Raw genomic sequence first — 24,059 nt, forward strand, 5'->3', positions numbered from 1 at the left:
TAGTTTATGAAACATAAGCTGAGAGGAATAGATGTCCTGAGGGAAGTATCCATTGATTGATGTATGTCATATATAACCTAACACCACTGAATAGTCTTACTGCTCATTGCCTCTGCATGTTATGTGACAGATGTGTGAGGTAGCACTCATGGAGATGAATGACAGCACGTGTAACCTCACTCACAGTGACAGAATGGTAACTCATCCCCCATGTAAACCAGCGGAGGCTGATGGCTCCAAATGTCGACACAATGGGGGTAAAAAACATCCCTCATGTATTCAGGTTTGGGCAGCTGAAACTCACAATTCAATGATAAGGGCCCGTATTTATCAAAATGCTAAAAGTTTAATTTTCGACTTGTGGAGGGGGAAGATACAATTAAAACCTGTCACCTTTACTTCTACATTTCTTTTAACTTAAACAAGCTCTCTCCAGCTATCTTAAGGTGGTTAATAGATTTTTTGTAGGTGGCTGCAGTACAGAGGAACAGGTGAGCACACGCCCTCTGAGACATGTGTTGAGATGACTGTAGGGCTGCATGTAACGATTACTTTCATTATCGATTATTCTGAAAATTATTTTCTTGATTAATCGAGTAGTTGTTTTGGTCTATAAAATGTCAATCTTTGTTTCTCAAAGCACAAGATGACATCTTCAAATGCCTTCTCTTGTCCCAACCCAACAGTCCACAACCTGAAGATATTTAGTTTGCTGTCGTAGGAGACTACAGAAACCATAAAACATTCATATTTGAGAAGATGTGAACATTTTTAATTAAAAAATTACTCAAAACAATTAATTGATTATCAAAATACTTGGTTATCAAAATAGTTATCGTAATAATTTTCTGTTGATAAACTAATTGTTGCAGCTCTAGATCAGTGGTTCCCAACCTAAGGGGTCAGGACCCCCACAAGGGGTCGCGAGATGATAGGACAGGATAGGACAACAGAAAAAAACATATTTCTGACAGACAATTTTTTTTCTTCAAGCTTTCCTCAAACCTTTGCTTTATTTATTGTAAATTACTGTATTTTATCTCCTCAAGCCTCTAAAAGTTACTACATTTTCAAAAAGCCCTGTAGCTGTAGCCATGGCTACAGCCATGTAGCTGGTAGACATCACAATGTGTGACGAAGGGTCCCGGGCAAACACTTTGCTTTATTTTAAGGGAGCTCTAAATGACTGTACAATATATTATTAGTCATGATATACAATTTGTTATCTCAAGCAACATGTATATGTAGTGTAGTTAAAGTTTGCAGCTGCTGCTTTCTTGTAAGCTCCAAGCACACATTTGATAGGATGTTACAGCACTATTTTATCCACTATTTCATCCTTATTTATATATCATGAAGATATAGATTGTTGATTAATGTATGTGTCAATTGCTACTGGATATATTGATGATTTTGCACAAATAAAATGAACTTTTCCAAAAAATGTACATATAGGTTTTGGCTGAATATCATATCATTGTGAAAATGTTAGGACATTTTTGAAAAGATTGAACAATGAGGCAGATGAAGGGTAAATATTTATCTGGCTATTCCTCCTTGAGCATACATGTGATTAATCGTGCGTTGCTTTACTACTCTACAGTCTATCTCTACTCTACACACTCAGCACAGAACATTTTACTTGTAAGTTGTTTAATTGTTATACTTCTTCGTTTGATTAGTATGGACCCAGACTCCCTGCTCTTTCTCTCTCAGGATAAGTGGCTTTGTTCATTGCAATGCAGATCCTGCACTTACTTCAACCCATCTGTTTGTCTAATTATCTTTGCCCCAAGAGCACTTGGCATACTCAAGCACTTCAGTGCTTATTTTATATTCTATTTTAAGTTGCTATTATATCAGTCTTTTCTTGCCAAATTTACTTTGACTTTTTCTGCTGCAGTGAATTTCTCCACAGGGATCAACAATGTCATCTCATCCATGTTAACGAGTGGAAAGCCTTTATGCGAGGAGGTCTCTCTTAACTTACCCATGGTGGAAATCTAATTTTCGTTCAGCCTCCCCCAGCTTACAGCTGTGCAGTTAGTTGTCCTCTGGTCATTGAATCTCTTTCTGCAAAATCCATGATCCAAAATACAATATATAATGAGACTGACATTCTCCATGCCTCTATGCCTTTCCCTGACTAGCAACACTCAGAGTTAGATGAGCAGTACTGTATGTTCCAGTATTGTATGTTTTATGCTGAAGGGTCAGTGGTGGAAAGTAACTAAGTACATATACTCAAGAACTGCATTTAAACACAATTCTGATGCATACCTTAACTCCATTTTATGCTACTTTATACTTCTGCTTGACTGCTTATCACAGAGGAATACTGTATTTTTTACTTCACTACATTTATTTGACAGTCTTAGCTACTAATTATGTTGCAGATTTTCCAAACAAAATAAACAAAAAAGCAAATCATGTGTTCAATACATACCATTTCATCAGTCAATTTACATTATTTCTCTGCAGTAACATTTGACAAAAAGATCAACAAGATTTGTAAATGGAAAAGTGTGAAATTTCAAGACCTTAATTCATTCCTCAATCTTTCCATCTGTCTTTCTGTCTCCTAAGCCTGAGGTGTGCTGTGGCATGCATGGTGTGAGAAATCAGGCCCTGGCGATCTGCCAAGACAGTCGTCAAACAAAGAATTGATGCACTGCCCTCTGGGCTTTTCCTGCCCGTCTTTACACAGACTAGTATGAAAGCTTTGCAGCCAGGAAAGATTACATGTCTTCTTTAAAACCTTCGTCTGTCTCTGCCAATAAAACATTTTTTAAGAAACACAGATACTGTGCTAAATGTCATTCCCCATAGGAACACAAACTCCTCTGCTTCTAAATTACAATTTATATGGAGAATGTTATTTTATAGGGGTGACAAATTGCAGGTATCTCTTGTGGCTTTGGGTGAGCGTTTCGGGGCGGCTTGCCAACTTGCTGAGTGGGAGCCAGAGCTTTGACTGACTGCTGCACCTGACCGTGCACAATCCCCAAGCCCAGCTGCCGTCACCAGCAGCCGCAGCTGTCTACCAATGAAAATGAGCATGTGCCCTGAATGTCCCACCCACTTGGCAGTCTCATCCAATGATGACTCCCTAGAAAGTATATCCAACCATCCATTTTTCTTCCTTCCTATAAGCCTCTTTAATAAGATGATGAATGATGTGGTATCTCCCAGCAGGATGGCCACACACACAACTACCTGGGATTTATAGTCACAAGCAGTTGTATGGCTCGTTTTCCTTTCATATTGTACTGCTGTATGGCTACATTTTTTTTTCTGTCTGTATCTGAATCTGTCTCAAGTGTCGTTTAGTGTTACAGGGAGTTCCCTTTGTGGATTATATTTGTTTTAGCTTTATCTTGGAGACTGCGCAGCTGGTAAAACTTGCATTTGATCACTAAGAGAAATTTCCAATACTGTGTAGTCTTATTTAGTCCAAAAAAACACATGTTCAATCCTAGGCTTCTCTCTAGAGCAGACAAAAGTCTATACATGTGAAAGAAATCAAGATCATTACAGTAGGATCAGGGTAGCAGTTGGTGATAGCGCCCTTCAGAAACACTGGAAGACTGCAGAATTCACAGATCTTGCCTTGATACCTTGTCAAAAATCAAAATGAAAAGGGGAACAGTCTTTCTGTTAAGCATCACAACTCATGCATAAAGGGGCACTCAACAGATGTTACATGTCAAAGTCAATATACTGGTGACAGGGTGTACTACTCAGGCTGTGAAAACAGTTCCACAATGTCTTCTGTGACTCTGGAGGAGCTTTGTCAAGTTAAGTGACATCACTTGAGTACTCTCAGATTGGGTTTTCTACTGTTTTAACTATATGGCAATGTCGGTCAGTCGGTTCATCACTTAGGTCCAAATACTGGATCGATTGTCTTGAAGTTTTGTGCACATTCATGATCCCAGAGGATGAATCCTCATGACTTTGAGCCTCTAACTTTTGCCCTAGTGCCACATATTAGTGGTTTTGAGTGAAATGACATTCCCATCATCTGTACTTCGTGTTTAGTGGTAATTAGCAAATGCTAGCATGCTCAATTGGAAAAATGCTAAACTAAGATGGTGAACATGGTAAACACCACACCCACTAAAAATTAGCATGTTAGTACTGTTTTTGCAAGCATGTTAGCCTTACAGAGCTGTTCGCATGGTAGACTCCTGGTCTTGTTGCAGTCTGTTGGTACAAAAGTTCAAACTGACAAGAAAAAAAGACATTTAACGCAACATGTGCGCACCTTCATGTGGGCAGTCCTAATTAGTTTCTGTCTACCTGTGTTTAGTGCTGTCGGGCAAACCCACAGGGCTCCCTGACTCTGCTGGTTGAGACTCGCGGCTGTAAACAGATTGATTTTTGATTAACATTTAAGTGGATGTTCTCCACAAATTACTCTTACACTTGCACACATACAGCACCACAAACAAACGCTCTTACTCTTTGCTTAAAAACATACACACACTCTCTAGTACTGTGTACTTGAGTGATATCTTGAGCCCAGCTGTGTGTAATGCATAAACCAGAGATGTTCAGTCTGGCTTGCATGTTAATTGCCTGTGGGGCTCTTCTCCATGCAACGCTCCTGACTCGACCACCCATGGCGAGGAGGGGGTGCATTCGTCTCCATTTCAATAAAGCGTGTCATTATCTCCTCGCTTGTGATGTGCCACTGCACCACTAAAAGATAAATGCTGTAATAACATCTAAGACGTCTCTAAGGAAAGGTGATTGATGTCACTAACTTTGTTGGATATACACTCATGTGTTTTGAAAGGTATGATGGTGTACTATTGAGAGTTTGAGTTTGTTTCTTTGTTTCTCTGTGCTGATGTCAGGATATATTTAGCCTAGACCTCTTCCCAGGTCTGGCCCGGCCGGTTTTGCAGGCACAGGGAAGATTTGGGGGTAACGCATGATTGGAAGTAGGTGGTGCTTGATGCTGGAAAAGCTGCTGCTGAGTGTGAGCAGACTTCCCTCCTCCTCTGACCAAATCCTCTTTGGCCACGGGTTCTCCCCTGTGCCAAGGCCTGCTGAGAAGGGCCTGAGCTAAACCAACAACTGGGCTGCTTGATGAAAGGGGTGAACAGCAGGGGGGCACGCTATGAACTCAGGGTCATCCCACAATCCTGATGACTCTATCCCTGGTTCCCCTTTCACTGGCGCATAATATACACCACCAAAGCATAAACTTCACCGCAGGGTGCTGATGTTCTTTTAACATCGCTGAGCTAAACTGAGCAGAACTGTCGTGACCTGGGCTCTGCTACACTGGCTTGGCACATACATACCGCAGTACACAGTATATGCAGTGTAGCTGGTTGAATGGTGGTGGAAAGGAATAATGTGATCTGACACAGAATAGGTGCTGGTGAGAACCGTGGAAAATACAGCAAATTAAATTGTTAAAAAAGGCTTTTTATTGTGTGAGCCAAATGTGTGCACATGTGTGTCTCTGTGCATGTGTACTCTGGTGAACCCAGGGCTGCAAACCGCTTCAGAAATTGAAGATGAGCCCTCCAACCCTTTATGTGGAAATCTCGTTTGTCTCGTTTTTCATCTGTGACGTGTGTCAAAAGGCAAGATGGATGTGCGCTCCTGCCAGCTCGACTGACCCAGAACTTGACTGTCAACTGTGAAAATCTGGGTGGGGTTGGTCGATGGGAGGCTTTTTGTATTGTAGATACAGTATGACATGAATGTGTTTGTCTTCCACGCAGACAGTGTGTGTGTGTGTGTGTGTGTGTGTGTGTGTGTGTGTGTGTGTGTGTGTCTGTGTGGGAAAACGGGGGTTCTTAGTTGAGACAAAGAAAGACAAAACAGGCTCCATCATACTGAGATAAAAACCACCGCTCACAGTCACCGTGTTGTAATGTTTGAAATAGTGGGAGTGGAGAGAAGGCATAAGAAAATGTAAAGTGACCACCCAAGGTTGAGAATATAGCTGCAGGGAACAACACGGCTGGCTTGTGAGCAAGAGTGATCTTGGTTCCTGACATGTCCCTACAGCAGGCTAGAAGACTTCCTGAAGATAAGACAAAGTATTCCTGCAATCCGCCATAAAAGAAATAAATCATTGAAAAAACTGTTCACTTTTTTAGCAGTACATTCATTTTCAAGGCTCACATTTGCTCATGCGATTCCAATGAAAGCAGCAGAAACAAACACAGCCTTGTACTGGGACATGCTATTTGTTTTCCTTCAAGCACACCACATTTTGCACCGCTCCACAGGATGTGAGGCGTGACAGAATATACATATGATTTTATTTCTCTGATCAGAGGCTCTTTTTTTCCTCCCTCTTGTTTTTTTGCATATGGAGCTCATCAAAGATGAACGACTTGTTAATGCTAGGATTGCTCAGCTGGAAAGTTGTTTTCAAGCACTAGGCCATTGAAGAAACACAATGTAATAAAACACCAGCCAGTGCTGCTTCTTTGAGCTTCGGAGCTTTTCCCCTCCACAAAGAGCTCAATCTTTAAAAAGCTTTTGCTTGTGGAGCGGAGCACAGTAAAGCTTCTTAGAGCAGGTCTGCATCACTGTTGCTCAGATAAGGATCAGGAGGCATGATTGTAGTGTGAGCTTTGTAGCGTTAGCATGTAGACGGCCTGCTGACCCTCGAGTCAACCTGAGCACACAGACAGAAGTGTCTCAGTTTGCTCCCAGACATGTTTTAACACTGGAAACTCTCTGGGGCTGCAACGTGGTGGTCTACATTTAGCCTCCGGAGGCTGGTGTGCTTATGTGCAATGGTCAACTGAGACACATTGTCCTTGGACAGAAGTGCTCATGTCCCATTCCCTAAGCAGCTGCCTCATTGAAACCCTTCGACTAGATTTGCAAGCCATGAAACATTAACGGAGGGAAAGTGTGTTGGCATGAGAATATGGTTATTGTAGGAATGCTGGTGTTGTGGAAAGTGCAGTGGAGAGTAAAACACTGAGCACGTGTGCAGCTGCAATTGGTGCAAGCAGCCACTCAACTGTGCTGCTGTGTGTTTCAGTGGAAGTTCTGGTTTGAGTAGTACTGGATGTTGTGGATAACTGACAAGGGGATTAGGGTGAGCGTGACCTGCTGTAAATACAAAAACACCCACACACATTTAGTTTTGCACACTGCATGTGTTGAGACGTGCACACTTCAGGCACATGCACACACTCACACCTAACAGGTGTAAATACCCATTGTGAGTGCTTTTGGATTCATGATAAAGGTGTGTTATGGATTCACACAGAGCTTTTGACTAATCATGTTACACTGCAGAAAGTAGTCAATCAGACACCCACTTAATGGGAGCTCACACTCAAATAGCAGCAGACAAACATGGCTGACTGACATTCCATGTCTTTCAAACTCAATGCCCCTGTTTAGGGCAGTAATGCAGGACGTCTTTTATAAAACTATAGTCTTCAAGCCTAAACCAAGATAACCCTGATGACTTCATCAGTGTTATTTTTTCAGACTTTAAAGAGGCCCCCTTAGAGCTGAAGATATTATGCAAATGTTTACACAGGCTGAATAAGTAATCTGTGTAACAAGTAAACTGATTGTCATGTGTAGTGTCCTTTACCCTTTAATTCCCAGTTTGTTACTTTTATGTTGTTGTAATGTTTGGGACTTCCACATCAATGATTATATTCAAATCACAAAGATAAGAAACTGTCATTGATAAAAATATTGAAATGAAACAGGTCAACCCAGTGTTGCTGCCAACAAATTGGCAATTACATTAACTTCTGGGTAGAAAACCCCTATTACCCTTACATACAATTTAATGGCGCAGAACAAAAGTAACTGTCAGTTTAAGCAAGTAAAGAAGTATACACAGAAACGGATGTAAGTAAGCATAAGTAAGTATTAGCAGTAAAAGTAATTAAAAGTAAGCATAAGTAAGCATAAATCAGTAAAGCAGTGGTATGGTGGCTCCCCACTGTGACAAAGGCAGCCACCCATTAGACTGGCAGTGAGATGTCGCTGTTGGGTAGATTTGGTTTATTAAAGACGGTAGCACAGCAAGAAAGTACATAAAATAAGCACAGCAGAAACATCAGATAGGTTGGACCACTGTGTTTAACTATCTTTAAACATTACAGTTATGGCTGAAAATGACAACAGAAATAAAAAAAGTTTGCTGATTTCACATATCTCCACAATTCAAATCAACTGCCAGTTGTCTACCTGGAAGTGACTGTTCCGCAGCATTACGGTGATTCAGTCTATTGCTCTGTTAGTTGGTTGGTTCACCACTTTGGTCCAGACTGAAGTATTTCAACAACTATTGGATGGACTGCCATGAAATTTGGTACATTGGTAACATTAATTCTTCCTCCAGATGAAAGTCCCTACTGACTTGGGCGATCCCCTGACCATTAGCTGGTCAGAAACCTTCATTTATCCAGTGAATTATCTCTACATTTACTTGATGAATTGGCAAAAAATTAGGTACAGGCATTCATGGTACCCAGATAATGTCTTTTGTGATCCCTGACTTTTCATCTAGTATTTCCATAAGGTTAACATTCACATTTCCCTCAGGATTAATTGTAATAACTTTGGTGATCCCTGAACTTTCCATCTTGTGCCATCATTAGGTCAAAATTTAAATTAATCCAATGACTTAGTATATGGTCAAATATTTGCAAAACTAATGACATTCTCATTAGCCTCAGTTACACTTGGTGTTTAGTGCTAATTAGCAAATGTTAGCATGTTAAACTAAGATGGTGAACATTACATATATTATACCTGCTAGCATAGATGGACTATTAATCCAGTATCCACAAAGACTCAAATCAAGTAGAATTTCTATCAGTTTCAGAAGGTGTATGTCCATTCCTTCACCCAACCAGACAATCAATTGAATATGGTAACCATTTTTGTTGTCTAGGTTGTTTACCACCCCCACAATCACAGTTTAAGTCATAAAACATTATCCGAGATAGCAATTGAATCTTCAGTGCAAAATTCTAAAATGTAAAAATGATTATGAGAGAGGCACAAAACAGAGGTTAGATTCCTACACAGCATACACACTGCTGCACAGCCAAGCACATGTTGTGAGAGGCCTCAAGCACTGACTCCAATACTAACACCCACACATGCACACTCACACACACAAATCTAACATATGCACACACACACCAGCACTCAGCACTGTGTGCACATGCACACTACTGCACACTGTATAGACAGTGCATTGCCACTACTGCTATCTGCTAACACACATGCATGCATGCACACACAGAATGGGTGTTTATTGTGCTAATGTGTCCAATTTGGAACAATAAAACATGATCTGCATGACAGGCACGGTGGAGAAATGTATGTGGAGGAATGTTTAGTTTATGAGCTTTGAAATGTTTCTCAAGGAAACTCATGGTTAGATGTGTGTTATGCCAGTTTAAACACATTACTGTAACTCTGCTGCATGCTGGAGTTCCCTTGAGGTCTCCTGCAGGTTTATTCAAACATATTATGTGTACAGAAAGACACTGACATCATTATGATACCATCTGTCTCAGGGGAAACTGCATTCACTCGTCACTCTAATGCAGCAGCTCTGATCCTCTGACACTGGTAGCACTTCTTCTGCTTTCCTGGACAGTGAAGACTGGATAGTTTTGCCTGAGGGCAGCCAAATGGTTTCCTTGTTTTGTTTCTGTCTCTCTCTCTCTCTCCCTCTCTGTCTTAATGTTCATTTGAATATTTGGCGGCTGACTCATGACATCGCACTCATTCATGCTCATTCACAACATCTTGATAGTGTGTATACAGTATATCACCTGTTTGGATGACTGACAGCTCCTACCAGCAAGGGTGTAATTAATCAGAACAAAGCCGTGTTATGCGCCTGACAGCTGTGATAGATTGGGGAAGTTGCTCAAGCTGACTGGGTTTGTCAGGTCAAAGTTATGTCTGTCACTTGGAATGCATGAAAAGAGCCAGTGACAGTGCACTGTACCTGTGTGATTGATAACAAGGGTGGTAATGGCTATTTGTCGTCTGATCTGGAATGTGTCGGCCTGAAGCACAACGGTTATTTATGCAGAGTATTTGTCTCGTCTGAGAGAGTTTTGAAAAATGTCAAGTGAGGAAAAAGCTGTAAATTTCTCTGTCAGTACAGTTTAATGCTGCTGCTGCTCTTTGCTTTTCCATTACGCGGCTATTAATGAATCTAAACAGTGAGAGTTATGCAATTGTGCAGTGAGCTTGGCAGTGTGCTCCAGACTCATTTGTCATAGTCTTTTTGATTGTACAAAGATTATATTACAATATGCAACAATAACAAATTAAGATACAAACACACAAGCCATGTATACTCACTAAGAAAATAATATCTTCCCTGCCTGTGATGTCCCTCTTCTTTGTCCGTTACCCAGAGTCCAAAAATAACTTTTCTTCTCACACTGCTTAACATTTTGTTTCCTGTTAAACTTTATTTAGTTTTCCTATGATTTAGGACTGTTTTTATGATGCAGTTGGTGGTGTTGGGTGCTGAGGAGGGACATGGATGGATGGGTGGGATGGGTTCCAGTGAGGCGCTCTGAAGTTCTCTGCCAAAGTTAACAAGGAGCTGAGTTATCACACCATCTGCTGTCTGTGATCTGTGACTCATGGCTTTTGGACAGCAGCCAGCACCTTACCTGCTTGCCTGTATGCCTGCTTGACTGATAATGGCCGAATCCTTCTCGACACCTTCGTAAATGAATTTAAAGAGACACACCCAAGATATGCATGTTGTGTGTACATAAGAGGCCACTTAGCAGTATTTCTGTGGCTGGTTGATCTAATGGTCAAAGAGACTTCAAACACACAACAAGGACTCATGCATTTACCCAGTTAAAGAATCCTTTAGGCTGTCACAGAGGCAATTTACCTATTTCCTAATTCTTTTCCTCCATTGCACTGTGAAGTGTTACTTCAGATAACTATCACTACTGAGGATACTTGTTTGCCCAGCTGTCTCTAAAATTCCAGACAAATCTACTGGCTGATTTATGTGTTGTGTTTACTAACGCTGCCACTACTGTAATGGCACAGTTGAACTGAACACATTTTCACTGGACGTGAAGGCATCGTTTTATGAGTTAATTACTGTCGGCAATCAATGTGAAAGTTTTTCAGTCCAGATATGACAGTTTGGATTTTGTAATGACATAAGTTTGGGAAATAATAATATTACATTCCACTTTTGTCCAAACTCCACAGGCTGGATGTAAAATACTGTGCAGTAATCAAACTCGCAGTGCTTCCTAGCTTGCGATTATAAATCAACAAACCTGCAATACATGATTTCTTGCATTGTGATCAGATAAAATAGCTAATTTAATAAAATGAACATGAAATTGTAAAAGTGGAATTTTGACAGAAAATATAGGCAAAGAATACCCAGCTAAAAAGAGACCTGCAGAACCAGCAGTGGCACACTGCAGGCAGACTTTCTGGACGTTTCTACTTTTTATGGCTCATTATCGGCCCTTTTTAGGCATACCATTCAACTTAAGTGGTGATTTAAAGTGAAACAGATTTCATGGAGCAGAGCCTTGTGGATTTTGCTTGTATTTTCTAAAAATAAACATATTCAAACTTCTTCAATAAATGACAAAGTTGAAGTTTATTGTTGGAGCAGCTTATAATAGCACAGCCCTGTCTTTGTGGTTTTGGTGATTTGAGAGGTGAAAACTTTTAGCTGTCTATTAAAACTGAACCAAACCTCATTGAAAAGGTTTTTTAGTTTATACACTTTATTTCAGTGGCATTTCGATGACTATATTTTCTACATGCAACAGGTCTTCCATGCTATCCTTTGTCAATGTCAGGGCTCTACACTCCTGGACATATTTCTTGGCAAAATGATTTAATTCATATTTGAAGTGAATAATTATCTAATTTGGAAAAATCTTCCCCAAGCAAAAGAAATTGAAACCAGTAAAAGCTGTAGAGAGTAGCCTTCCAACTTTTGTATTATTGTAGATCAGTGATGAGGCTGCTATGTCATATCCATGTAGCTGTCTGAAAATAATATACATCCTCCAGCTAATCAAATCTAATCCCTCTGGTGAATGTACCAGTATGCAGGTTACTTTAATTGGCTAGTAGTTTTTGTTTTTGCAACCAATACACGTGGTATTATCTCACAGGATTATAAGGAGTGCACCTGTTTTTTAATTGTAGACTTTTTAAAGGGAGGATTTCAATTGTTGAAGCCTCCATGACGCAGCATGGTTTAATTTTCTTACAGATGTTTGAGGCTCATACAAATAATGAATTGAATAATGTCTCAACCCAGCTGTTTTCACTTCCTGTCCCTTTTTCCACTAAATGTCACTGCCCTCCAATAACCTGGAAACTCACATCGGGGTCATCAACAAATGCTCAAAAATGAGCATGAATTAACTTTAGATGTAGTGAAACATGGCTGACCAGGTTAAGCAGCAACCCATCAAAACCTGAGCCAAAGTTACTGACAGTATAACACAGAAGTTAAAGGGTAATACCACACAATTTGATTCCAGCTATCTAAACACTGAGCTAAACATCTGAGCTATTCTCCACCAGATTTAAAAACCTGTAAAGTGTAAAATCTGAAGCTGTTACACAAACAAAGATGACGATGATGTAGAAGACAATGTCTGATGTAAAAAAATAAATTTTCAAATACCAGTCTGGTTGCTATGGCATATGAATTAAAGTAAAATAAGTGTGATTACCTTTTGATTATCAGAGCACATTTAATTTCTTCACCAAGAGGATTGTTCTCAGGAATCGCTGAAAACATGTAAAATACAAATTCTGAGAAAATATGAGAGAGAGAAATTTGTTCTTACCATGAAAGAATCCAGAAAGAAATTTTGACACAGGAATTGTGTGATTAAAGTAAGGTGCTTGTCGGGCTCATGTATAGCTTGTATATATGAGTTTAGAAGCTTGAGGTTGTTGCTGCATGCTGACTGACACACTGTTTGTAGCATGGTTGGGAGTTTATTTATTTTTTGATACTGTCTTGATATAATGGCTTGCTGATACTGTTCAGTGTCAGAACTGCTGAGTTGGATGTCAGCCATATCATATTGCTTTCTATGATACATTAACATATTCCAGAAATTGTGTCTGGAGGGTGTCACAGAAATTAAGCAATAAATCAAATTATGTTGAGCCTTGTGGAAGTTATGTGTGCTTAATCAAATAACATTTATAATGGTGGGGGCAGTAGGCAATTTGAGGTGGCATGATGGGGGGATGCTATACCCCTTGTTAGCAAAATGACCAAAATGTGTTGTTAACCTGCCATACCCCCTCTCCATCCTCTACTAGTAGAGAGAGAGTGCAGGGGCAGATTGTTTAGTCAAATATATTAATCTAGTGCACCTGACTCATTGATCCTTTATTTGATTGAGTTTTGTGCAAGTTAGAATCTATGGCCCTGACCATGGCTCCGAAATATCAGTAGCCTAACTGTGCTGTGTATTGATAAATCCGTGGCGCTGTCTGTGGTGTTGAAGACAGATTTGTAATTACGCCTTTTTCTCTCAGTCCCTCCCTTCTGTCAATTTTGTCTTGGATCTATACTATTCTCTAAACTATATGCTATAAATACTCAATTCTATACTATATTGTAGCCTATATAGTTTATAGAGTAGTGTCACTTCATTGTCAAAGTGACAGGTAGCAATGTGTAGTCACGGAAGAGTGAGAGGATGACAGAGACACAATGCTGCCTGTAGTATTCCAATATCTCTATGATATTCAGTAGCATCTGTGCTGCTGAAAATACACCCCCAGTCCAGGCCACCTCTGTAACAAAATATTTTAGGGGTGACATGACTACAGATATAGTTTTTACTATAGATGTTTGGTGTAACCTGGGAGTGGAGCAGGTAATGTGACTGAGGAAATTAACCTGCACTGACCGCGCTGTGCTCAGCTGCTACAGTTATATAATTCAAAGTAAAGTTTATACCATTAAAACTACAGTGTGTTTTGAAAAATAAGCATTATTAAAATGCTTAATGTCCACAACCAATAAAAGAATAGGCCTACACAAAACATGTATTTAGCCAAATGGCAGTTCTATTAAATCAAGATTATAATCACAATTATAATATAAAGGATTAGGCTAGGCCTATCCTGCAGTCCTAGGTACTACTTCATATGAGAAAAAAGTTGTATAAAGCCATCTGTGGCTCCAAAAGGAGCGTGTGAAATCTGATAAACTACCTCAAGTAATGTCACTTGAGTCAGTGTTGGTTGGAGCTGAAGACTACAAGTTTGAAAATGAAAAGAATCTGGAGGTGTGGATTTAGATAGAAGTGTGGTGACAGCAGCTCGATTCTACATTAGCTACTACTAGCATAACACTGGAATCTTCGGCCAAACTGTTGGTGGTCAGGATGCATTGTGGGTAATGTAGGTACCTGGTTATGACAAGGAAGAAGAATACTTGGAATAAAAAAAAAAAGATTCTGCTGTATCGGTTGTGATACTTTTGTCCATTGTGAGTCAGACAATATCGGAGTGCAATGTTAAAACAGCCCCATGGTGCCTTAATCATGTCACCTTTTGAGCTGAATCAGTTGATGCATTTCATCTTATTAACAATGTAGTTATTAGATGATAGAACAATTGCCCCCTCTTTAAATACATTGCCTTTAATATGCACGAATGCACATGTTTTTCCTGAACGTTAATATTATATTTAATAAAAATATAATAATTTCTTTTGATGTCAGAGGAGGTGCTCCTCATTTAAGCCAAGGTGGCATGCCTCCACACTTGAATGCCGCCTTAGGAAACACTACTGTCCACTCTCTCTGCATCAGGTGGCTCAGTAAACAGAGCACTGATGCTAGAACTATCGAGGAAAACATGATTCAATATTTAGTTAAAAGTTCAGTCATAAAGCAGCTCAGACACAATAAGAGCTATTTCAAAGACCATTAAATGTTGATATGTTTTATTCTCTTTTCTATATGCACCTACTGCATATATGTGTATATGTAAACATACTATAAACATGAGGATATACTGTATGTGAATATATGCATTGGATCCAGGGAATAAACAACTTTGTGGAAAATAAGGTTGACCACTTTTAAAGGAGCCAATTTACTTTTATGTGAGTAGAAGTTACTTCAGTTTTCAGACAGCAAATACTCTAGTAGCTCTGGTACTTTTACATTCTTCACACGTTGGTTGTGTTGGGGCTCCAGACCATTTTTCCCATCAAAAAAGAGGCCGAAGGCCAACGTGAAGGCCAAGGTTTGGGTGACAGCACATATGCTGCTGCCATGTCTGCTTTGTTCTGCCCTTTCTACCTCCAATCCTTCACACCATTGGCTGTCAATGGCTAGGTCATTGGATGACCCCGCCGTTAAGCCACAAGCTTTATAAATGGACACGCTAGCTGAAGAGACTCAGTCAGGATGGAAATGCACGCTTCGGAGATAAACTCAGCTGAAATTTGGGGAATGATCAAGGGTGGCGGTAGAGATAATTAATGATTTCTCTTTTTCCTCTCTGGAAAAAAGCCTGCGCCCCCTGTCGCTACAGCTGACCAACATTAGTAATAAATTCCTCATGGTTTGACAACATGTTGGGTGGACTTTCTGGCCCAGCTTAGGCTCAGCACTGTGTAGGCCCTTATTGTCCCATAGGTTTTACATTACAGTTGGGATTGAGTAAGTCCCAGAGAGATCAGGATCCCACGTTAACTCTCTCTCTTTTTCTCCCACTCCCACTCTCTCTCTCTCTCACGCACACACACCCACAAACACGCACACGCACGCACACACGCACACACACACACACACACACACACACACACACACACACACACACACACACACATACACACATATGCATATGCATGTGCTTTTCCCCCTTTTCGGCTTTGCTCCCACACACTACCCTAGGTCAGAAAAGCTGATCTACAAATCCAGCCTGTTAAGAGAAGAAATACAAGCTGCTATTGAATTAACACTGCAGTTGTGTTTATATCATGATGACATGTCAGCGCATGTTTTCCTTTGCTGAGTAAGACTGTTGCCCTCAGTGCACCCCAGCTGCCGAGGAGCTGAGCACAGATCAGAAAATATTTAAATGTCATTGCGACAAATGCTACAATACATGATGTAAGTGTATTACTAAATTACTTTTCTCTATTGATTACATTTTTGTATCATCTCTCCAAAGCTGATGAGGTGAAGGTGTTAAACAGTAATTTGAACTTTTCGTGAAAAATGTCAGCAGTGTGCTTTACTGTAACTATATAACATATTTATTGCCTTGCGGTTTGTCATAATTCTTCTGGAACTTAAGGACTGGAGTGACTCAGTGGATACTTTCTGTGCTGTTGAAACTGTCCTTTCCTTGGATAGCAAGTGTCTTAATAGGAAACAACGTCTGACAGCCAGTTTTTTTGCATCTGGGGATATTTATTCACACATTGTCACCAGCATGACCAGCACTCTGGGGAAGAACCAGTCCATTTTGGTGCCAATGGGAACTAGGAGAGTGTGTCTGTGTCCTCCCCTCCACTTACAAAGAAATAAAAGTGCCTCTAAATTTTAAGCTCTGCTATAAATTTTAAGCTATGCTTAAAGCTATGCTTAAATTTTAGAGATGGCAATGTCAGTTGGTCAGTCCATCCACCACTTTGGTCCAGACTGAGATATCATAACAATTGGATGGATTACCATGAAAGTACAGGACATTCATGTTCCCCTCAGGATTAACTGTAATGACTTTGGTGATCCCTTAAACCTGCAGTGCAGTACTTTTACATATAAATGAATGTCTGTTACATTCAAGCCCTTGCTAACCAATTCACATGATGCTGATTAAGCCTCTGTATTTCTCTCTTCACAGTATAGTAGGAGTTAGTTTAAATCTGGTGTTGGTGGCGACATTCTTGCGCTGGCTGGATGAATCCATACTGTGCCTACTCTATGGGCAGAGCATGCGTACCAGAGACTTCTGACACCTGAGCTGGCTAATTCTGGTTAGCCCCCTGCTAACTTGAATGGTGATAAAATAATTTAATCAAGCGGCTCTTCTAGACTTTCTAAATGTTATTGGACTGAATGGATAAAATTCTGATAGTGAAAAGAGGAGGTTGTGTGACAATCAAAACAATTTAGCCACCATTTTACAGCTGCAACGGTAGCAATGGAGTTGGCTATAGCGGAGCCTATGATGTAAGCATGTGTCAACAGTGTTTTGTAATTACTCTCACCACCAGAAGGGGGACACAAAAGCTGCACTCCATCTTTAACCTTTCGGCTAGAATGAAATGAACATTTCAATTTGTCCAGTACTTTGGATTATTATCAAATACCGGCAAAACTAATAATTCCCATCAGCCTCAGCTGTGTGATTAGTGCTAATTAACAAATGTAAATATGCGAACATGCTAAACTAAGATGGTGAACATAAAAAAACATTTATTAAACATAATGCCTGCTAAACATCAGCATTTTCATTGAAACAATGTTTTCATGCTGGTGTTAGCATTTAGCTGCTAGCATGGCTGTAGACTCTTAGTCTGATGAAATAACTAGTTCCATTCATGTGTTCAGAGAAAATGATAATGGCAGTATGAAAACTATTCACTGATTAATTCAATGCAACCCTAAAGGCAAAAGTGTATTTGAATGAAAATAGGATAATTTCATGACAAATATTTGGATTTCTCTGACACCAAAAATGCTTTTAAAGGATTTGAGATCTTGAGGTTTCAATCATTTGTTTGAAGAAGCCTTGTTCTCATCTCAGCGTCAGTCATCAGAAATTTTACTATCCGCCTGCCGACGCACATCTGTCCCATCTGGATCGAAGTGGTTTCTGGATGTGGATCCGATTATAGTGAGGAAGCAATGGGGCTAAGTCTGATGTTTTAAAAGAGAGGGAATACACGTAGATTAGACTAGACAGACTTCAATTGCCTGCAGTTGTTTTTTGTTTATTGGTTTGCTATGTCCATACTGCACTGACAGCTTGTTCTCTGCATTGTTTTATACTTTCCTGTTCAAATGGAATAGCGCATACAGCCGAGCCAAACTAAGCCAGATTAAAACAACAATGCCATCAGATTGGATATTCTGCATCATCCTGTGTGTGGCAAACATAACATATGGATGAATGCCTTACTACATGTCAGTTGCTGTCATTCTCCAAAGCCTATCATTAGTACAGACAAGCTTAGAGTACAATGATCACATTTACACCTACAAGACATCTCTCAGCACCTGCTTAGGAAGGGGCAGGAAGCTGAGCATCCCATACAGAGCATTACACTCACCCTGGTCTTGGCCATGTGTCATGCCATGCCAGCACTGTTTTCATACCCTACTGCTATATCGTATTCTTCAAGGTGATAAAAACTACACCGTGATGCCACAAAAAAATGCCACATCCCTAAACCAGGTAAGTCACTCTTCAGGATATCCTTGAGAAATCCACACAGCAAATATCACAATTGTTGGTTTAAGCCAGGATCTGTTCTCCCTCTATGTGTTAAAGTGATGGAGCTGTTAATTGCCGTGCTGTTGATTTTGCTGCAAACACTACCACTGCTGTCCTCATCTTAAGTATTTGTTTGATGTCAGTTGAAAGTTTGCAAATATCTCTGGCAGTAAAACCTTCTGTTGGTTCTCTTCCTCTTTTCAGTTTGCAAGATAAGAAATTATATATAATGGGTGCCACTAATAAACACCTCAGGAGGTAGAAGCTAAAAGGAACTCAAAGCCTAAGTGTAGTGTTTTACTTGCATATTCAAATAAATGTTAAATCAAATTCAAAAGAAGAGGTACAAATGATGAGACATTATTTTCCCATAATGTTACTGGGTAAATTCACAGTCTTACCACATTTCAACTACAGCAAAAAACATTGCCTACAAGATTTTTGAATTGGACTCAAATTTAACTTTAACACCTCTTGACTTGGACTTCAGCCTCTTGATTTGGAATGGCACAATAACCTCCTCAAGCCTAAAGATGAAAAATTATGTTAAAATGTGCGCAGCAAATTAGGTATGAATGGCAAAAAGCAAAACAAGCAGTTCCAGTTTTGTTTGACATTTAGTTTCTAAAGAGAACAGTAAGTGCAGGATTACATTTTTTATTTGACCAGCTATTGCTTAAGCTAATATTAGCTACGAACTAGCTTTTAGAAGTTAACTCTGGAAACATAAAATCAGTAAGCCCACAAGTCAGGCCCAAAGTCAGTCTGGTGACATCTTTGTATTTGAGATTTAGTTGCCTAAATGTTGTCAGTAAATCAGTAAACAATCAGCAATATCTAATGTTAAACTAAGACTCGAAACTTACTTATGACTTCAAAAACAATGACTTTGTCTGATCTCTGGTACATTCTAAATCTGCAGCATATTTACAGAATAGTAATGAGCATATGACTTTGAACTATACAGTATCTACATCTGTAATTACATCACAGCAAACTCATCTACACTTTTGTGATTGAGTGCAAGTGTGAAGTAGAAGAAAGAGCCTACATTATAGGATTTTTGTGCATACTCTTGACTGCAAGCCACGTGCAAAACATTTATTTTCAAAGATAATTTCCAGTATCACGACCCCAGACCCACTGCCTCTGGGGTTTGACTGTACAGATTGTTTGACTCCTTAGAGAACAAAATCTACTAGATCACACTTATCTCTTGTCACCAGGATCATTATTTACTGATTATAAATATCCAAATGAATTACTTCATTATCTTCATGTATGGCAGTTTGTGGTCTGGATTACTGCACTGTACATTACCACTGAGAAACAGAGAGAGAAAAACAGTCCTGTTTGCGTCTTGTTCCATGAGTAAGTGTATAGTTGTCTCTGAGGTGAATGAAGCGGTATATTTATAGGTTTGCCTTCATACCTTTGCGATGCATGTCAGGTTAGAAAAATAACTGCTTTCAGTTTTATTTGATTGATTGCTAAGAGGAGCTTCTGCTGTTTCAGTCCAAACACCCCTAAATCAAACTTGTCACAAATTTCCGGATTTAACAAGGCATCCTGGACTGAGGGAGAAGAGAGACAAAAATCTATTATGAGAAAGCTCTGCTAAAGGTTATTTTTCAAATCTGTGATAAGGATCTAAGAAAAATTCTAGCATTGCAGACAAACTAACAAGTAGCTTGTGTATTTATGGATACCATATACCTCAGCTGACAGAGAAACACTGTGAGGATAAAATATGAATGCAGAGGACTTTCAAAACATTACATAGTGTTATAAAAGGCATTTAAACAGAGTTTAGGTTAATTGTTAGATATACTTCAAACATTTTGATGTTCATCTAATTATTCTACCAAGGCAGACATTTTGCTGCTATGTCCTGTACATATTGCTTGTTAGAAAACCAGCAGGGAGTATGGTCGATACGATTGTTTAGAAATGATATGTTTTCTGTCACAGGTTCACAGGGGTCAAGACAAGGCTCCTCCAGTGGATTTACAATCCATCTGGGGTTTTTGGGTCCACTCTGTTCAAAACATCAGCTCCCAGCCTTTATTTTCACTACTAATAATCTTTATGATTAAGTACATACTGAACTTCATATTTTAGAATAAACCAATGATGTAATGCCTGAGGAATGTAGAGTGATTTATAATTTGTACAGTAGATTCTTCCTTTTTTTCTCTGTAATGCATCCATAATCCTGATATATACTGTAGAGGTAAATAAGTATCTCAATCTCTGATTAAATGAATTAAAACTTACCACTACTATTTGTATTTAATGTATTAACCCCTAGCAATCCACTAGTAGGTCAAGTCATTACAAACTCATCATGTGCAACTAGACATTGCTCAAATCCACATAACTTTATTTTAAGTTTTAGTGGATATCTAAAAGTTTCCAAAAATACCATCATGACAGGCTGAATTTTGGAAAAATGAGTATAAATGAATATTCAGATAAAATCAAATCAAGTTTATTTATGAAGCGCATTTAAAAGCAACCAGAGTTGACAAACGTGCTGTACAATAAAATAACAAAAGTAAATTCAAGCAACATAACAAGGTAACAGCAAAAAAGGAATAGGGACGACATAACAATACTATCCAATACGCATACACAAATAAATAAGTAATAGTAAAACATAAAGCTTTAAGGACACCCAAAGGCCTGAGAAAACACGTGTGTCTTAAGGTTAGCCTTAAAAGTGTCTACAGAAGGGGAACACTTAATTGCGAAAGGTAAACTGTTTCAAAGTTTTGGGGCAGCTATGGCAAATGCACATTCACCCTTACCCCTCAGCCTCAAGTGAAGGACAGCCAGGAGTAGTTGGTTCTGAGGATCTGAGAGATCTGGGGTTGAAAAAGGGGCAAAGGAGCTCAGAGATGTACTGGGGTGTCAGACCGTGTAAACCTTTAAAAACAAATAAAAGAACCTTAAACTCAGTCCTATACTTGACCAGTAGCCAATGCAGGGACACCAGTACAGGTGTGATCCTGTCTCTTTTCCTGGTACCAGTTAGTGCCCTAGCAGCAGCATTCTGCACTAGCTCTAAGTGAGACAAGGATGACTGGCTGGTACCCAAAAAAAGAGCACTGTAGTAATCCAGCCGAGAAAAAATTAAGGCACAGTCTTCAAGTCATTCAATGAGAGGAACGGTTTTAGTTTGATGATATTTCTTAGCTGGAAAAAAACAACCTTTCACAACAGAGTTCATTTCTTTGTCAAATTTTAAAGCTGGATTGGAAATGACACCAAGATTTCTGGTATGGCATTAAGGTTAATATTGTATATAAAACTGACTAATGTCAGTTTGGAATAATGTGGTTTTAACAACTCCAAAGCTACTAATACTTGACAGAAAACTAAAGGGAAAACTGTTCAGTGCTTCATGTGTCATGATGTAATGCATGAGAACACTACCTCTTTGAAATGCACTATTGTTATGCTATGTTTAAATGGATATTAAGTGCTTGCAGTTAGATCTATTTAAGTTTGCCAAAAACAGCACATACTACTGTTTGTTAGATGTAAAGGTCAAATGTCATTACTTTGTTATTATTTTAATATTTTGTATATAAACAACAATATACAGCATATACATTGCTTTCAGAAAGTACTCAGACCCATTCACTTTTTTTATTTTGGTATGTTGTAGCCTTGTGCTAAAATCGTTTAAATTAATTTTTTCCCTCATCAATTTACTCTGAATACCCAATAATGACAAATTTTTGCAAATTTATTAAAAAGGAAAAACTGAAATATCACATTGACATAAGTATTCAGACTCTTTGCTATAACACTTGAAATTTAGCTCAGGTGCTTTCCATTTCTCTTGATTACCTTTGAGATGTTTCTAAACCTCCTATGGTAAATTCAATCGACTGGACATGATTTGGAAAGGCGCACACCTGTCTGTATAGGTTTCAGAGCAAAAATCAAGCCATGAGGTTGAAGGATCTGCCTGCAGAGTTCAGAGACAGGTTTGTGTCGAGGCACAGATCTGGGGAAGGCTACAAAAAAAATTCTGCCGCATTGAAGGTTCCCAAGGAGAGGCTTCTGGCCAGGCAAAAGCCTCTCCTCAGTGAAAGACACAGGAAAGCCTGCTTGTTTGGCCTCAATTCTAAGCATCATGTCTGGAGGAAACTAGGCACTGCTCATCAACTGCCCAATACCAGGTTCGAAGGTTCACCTTCCAACAGGACGACTTCAAGCACACAGCGAAGACAATGCGGGAGTGGCTTAGGGATAACTCTGTGAATGTCCTTGAGTGGTCCAGCCAGAGCCCTGACTTGAACTCAATCAAACATCTCTGAAAAGGCCTGACACTGGCTGTCCGCCGACAGTCCCCATCCAACTTGACAGAGCTTGAGAGGATCTGCAGAGAAGAATGGCAGAAAATCCCCAAATCCAGTTGTGCACAGCTTGTCGCGTCATACCCAAGAAGACTCAAGGCTGTAATCGCCACCAAAGGTGCTTCAACTAAGTACCGAGTAAAGGGGTCTGAATACTTATGTCGGTGTAATATTTCAGTTTTTCCTTTTTAATAAATTTCTTTGCTTTGTCGTTATGGAGTACTGAGTGTAGATTGATGGGGAAAAAATGAATAATTAAATGATTTTAGCATAAGGCTGCAACATAACAAAATGTAAAAAAAGTGAAGAGGTCTGAATACTTACTGAAAATTATCCACTTGTGCTAGGCCAATAGATAAACTTTTAATTCCATTGGTGTTTCAGCGTTTCAGAGCAGAGCACACAAACTAAAGCTCCTGTATCTGTGAAGATGCCTGTAGGTCCACCTGGAGCCTATCATGGCTGCCACTGCAGGCCTGGCAGCTGCAGCACTGCACTCTGGGATACCGGACACCCTGAGCTGACGACTCTGATGAATCTGTCTGCTTCTTGCCCTGTGGCCCCCATCAGATCCATCCTACTGTCTGACTGACCCAGACCAATCACACACACACACATACACTTCCCGTGGCCTCTAGTGCATGCCACACCATTAATACCAATTGGCCTTTCTTTATGGCTACAAATATTTTTCACATGCTCCTGGAATCCTCCGAGATCATCTTGAATCTCCGTGGCCACAACAAAAGCACATGACTCCTTGTACTTGGGAGTGAAAAACCACAGGATACTCAGCGTGGGATATTTGTTAACATGATTTGTGAAACTTTTGAGACCGCAAGACAGACTGCAGTGGAGAGATGCACTGTGTGTGGGTGGAGAAGAAGTCAGATCCCCCTCTGCCACGTTTGATGGTTCCTTTATTGTGTCTACAACACAGCCAGCAGGGGAGTCTGTTAAACGCCAGTCAGCCACACACACAGGCTCATTGTCAAAATAACGCAGAGCAGTGAGGTGTTTGCTCTTGACACATCAACAAACAGAATGGAGAGGATATCACTGCACAAACACAGACCAGTACTCACAAGGATCCTAGGATAGAGGATGTTGTGCAGATTGTAAAGCTCCCTGATACTGGGCTATATAAATAAAGATTTATTTGACTTGACACAACACTGGACAGATCTCTGATGGGTCAATTAA

The sequence above is a fragment of the Thunnus maccoyii genome, chromosome 9 (genome assembly GCF_910596095.1).
Source record: "Thunnus maccoyii chromosome 9, fThuMac1.1, whole genome shotgun sequence".
Taxonomy (NCBI): domain Eukaryota; kingdom Metazoa; phylum Chordata; class Actinopteri; order Scombriformes; family Scombridae; genus Thunnus; species Thunnus maccoyii.